This window comes from Maniola jurtina, chromosome 22 (genome assembly GCF_905333055.1).
Source record: "Maniola jurtina chromosome 22, ilManJurt1.1, whole genome shotgun sequence".
Taxonomy (NCBI): Eukaryota; Metazoa; Arthropoda; class Insecta; order Lepidoptera; family Nymphalidae; genus Maniola; species Maniola jurtina.
Genome location: NC_060050.1, coordinates 9,327,316 through 9,330,374, shown reverse-complemented (window position 1 = coordinate 9,330,374; position 3,059 = coordinate 9,327,316).

Sequence of the window (3,059 nt, the reverse complement as noted above, 5' to 3'; positions counted from 1 at the left end):
TATCTATTATTTATAATAAAACTGGTTACTGGACGATAATGAACTGAATGATTTAAATTCTTCACCCGGTCCTCAGCCTTACTCATCCAGCCACTTCCCGCCAGCCGCCTTATATCGTCGGTCCATCGTGCTGGAGGGCGTCCCAAATAATGATTGCTTAAACGTGGTCTTCACTCAAGGACTTTCCGGCTCCGACGGCCATCTACCGGCCTCTACGAGAGGCATGGCCTGCCCACTGCCACTTCAGCTTGCTAATAATTTGAGCTATGTCAGTGACCTTGGTTCTCCTGCGGATCTCCTCATTTTGGATTTTATCCCTCAGGGAAACTCCTGACATAGCCCTCTCCATAGCTCGCTGAGCAACTTTGAATTTGTAAACAAGGCCATTTGTCAAAGTCCACGTTTCAGCACCATAGATGAGGACAAGGTATGGTCGGATTTAATTCCTGATAATACTCTCTTATTAGATAGTTATGGAGAAAGCAAAATCTCACAGCCATGTGAACCGTACGTGTCAGTATTTTTTTTCCTTTTATTATACTATAAAGTCACAGGTCTACATTTTAGGACGTTACCCTACTCGTAACTACTGATAAGAACAAAATATATAATATTTATTTTTGTTTTGTTATGTAATTATCTTGGTCATATTAATATAAGTGTCTACCAGCAATAAAACTTGCAAAAAAATGATATAAATTATAAAATAACCGATGGACCATGAGCAGGAGCGCAGTGAGCGAAGATTTTATTAATTACTAGCCGATGCCCGCGACTTCGCGCGCGTGGATTTAGGTTTTTAAAATCCCGTGGGAAATCTTTGATTTTCCGAGATAAAAGTAGCCTATGTGCTAATCCAGGATATTATCTATCTTTATTCCAAATTTCAGCCAAATCCGTCTAGTAGTTTTTGCGTGAAGGAGTAACAAACATACACACACACACACACAAAAACTTTCGCCTTTATAATATTAGTGTGATACGATGATAAATTACTAATTTTCTACTGAATTGTGGAAATCAAAATACGCCACTCTGATACGATATCCGACATAGCCCCGTCCATGTTCAGTCAGTTTTTGTCACCGATGGTTTTTGTGCGATCATCGAAGGAGATACGGATACCCTCCAGGTTTTCTTGACAGTCACGACGTACAGGACTGACGGACGAACGGACGGACGGACAGATATACAGACAGACCACAAAGTGATCCTATAAGGTTTCCTTTTTTCTTTTTGAGGTACGGAAACCTACAAATATAAGGACCTTGTTTAACATGGTGTACAAAAAATGACTTAACTATTACAACTGCTGACTTTCAGCAAGTTGTATTGCTAGTAAACACTTACACTATAAATAGATACCATTTGCATTGTTATTGGCCGCCTGAACATAGTTTCCTTTGATAATTTAAGTGATGATATGGAAACAAAATTTACATATCATTTAATTATTCATTTATTCAGCTCATGATTATGTCCCGGATTCGAGTCCTAAGTCGGGCCAAAAAAGTTTTTTTTTGTCAAGAAATTCTCAGTGGATTCTTGCTTACTCTCATAGTTTCTTGGCAATAAAAGTTACACTCAAATTGCAAATTGTATGGCAGTAGGTCTGGCCTCTAGAGTCTTTGATGTGTACCTAATGATCTTTTGAAAGTTTGATGAGGTTTAAACTTACTAGGTTATTAGGAGTACGAGTAGTAAGCGCTGTGTTTTAGGTTTATTTGTAAGAGATCCCGGGTTCGATTCCCGGCAGAAGTTTGCTTATAATTTCTAAATCTCAGGTCTGCTTGCGTGAGAGGCTTTGGCCGTGGCTAGTTACCACCCTACTGGCAAAGTTGTGTCGCCAAGCGATTGAACGTTTCGGTACATTGCTGTGTAGAAACCAAAGGGGTATGGGTTTAATAAAACTGCCATACTTCTTCCACGTTACCCCGGCGTTACCATTTTACACTGCATCATTACTTACCACCAGGTGAGATTGCAGTCAAAGGCTAACTTCTATCTGGATAAAAAACATTCATAATGACCTTGAAACGTGAAACAATAGACACAATAATAATAACATTAGCCAGATTATATTTTTTCTGCTGTGTCATGCAATCACGTCTGTTTGAGATAACTATACTACCACTACTGGTATTATTAAAATAAATGATTTTTAATGATACTTAGCTACATTTTTTTTAACCCCCGACCCAAAAAGATGGGTGTTATAAGTTTGACGTGTGTATCTGTGTATCTGTGTATCTGTGTATCTGTCTGTGGCATCGTAGCGCCTAAACGAATGAACCGATTTTATTTTAGTTTTTTTTTTGGCTTGATCGAGAGTGTTCTTAGCTATAATCCAAAAAAATTGGTTCAGCCGTTTAAAAGTTATCAGCTCTTTTCTAGTTTTCTTATAACTTTGTAACAGACCGTTAGGTTCATAATATTATGTCAATTGACAAATGACTAGCTGTCAAGATGGACGTTGCCTAGATATATAATTATTTATTTGAAAATGATGTTTTGGAAAACTCAGAGTCATCGTCGGGGGTGTTATAAATTTTTAATTTACACTTGTGTCGTAGGTATCTCCATACGAATGTCAGTGAGTCAAGCGAAACTTTAAAGATAAGAAAAACAATAAAAGAAATTTCAGACAGTTGTTCTTTTATTCTTTGTGACATAGAGTTGTCGTTATTACTAGAGGGAGTGATGACGCGGAACTGCAAAATGGCTTGCAAGTTGCAACTATGTTTTCCCCCTTGAATATACCAATGCAAGCTTCATCGTGCTTTTAGTCAAAACGTATATTCTCTACGTCTCCTTATACATTGAATGAGAATATTATGAAAAACCCTCAGGCAGGCTTCCGAATAGCAAACCAAAGTCTTAACCACAGGTTAAGGTAAGTATAAGTGTTTACTTATCGACAACGAAATTCAGTTATGGAACATTTTTTGAATGATTTATGCACGAGTAAGTAAGTACCTAGTTCGACTATGATTTTTATAACATTGCATTTTTTAATGTATGGAACAGTACTTAAACTTCACAGATGCCCTTTTTCTTTT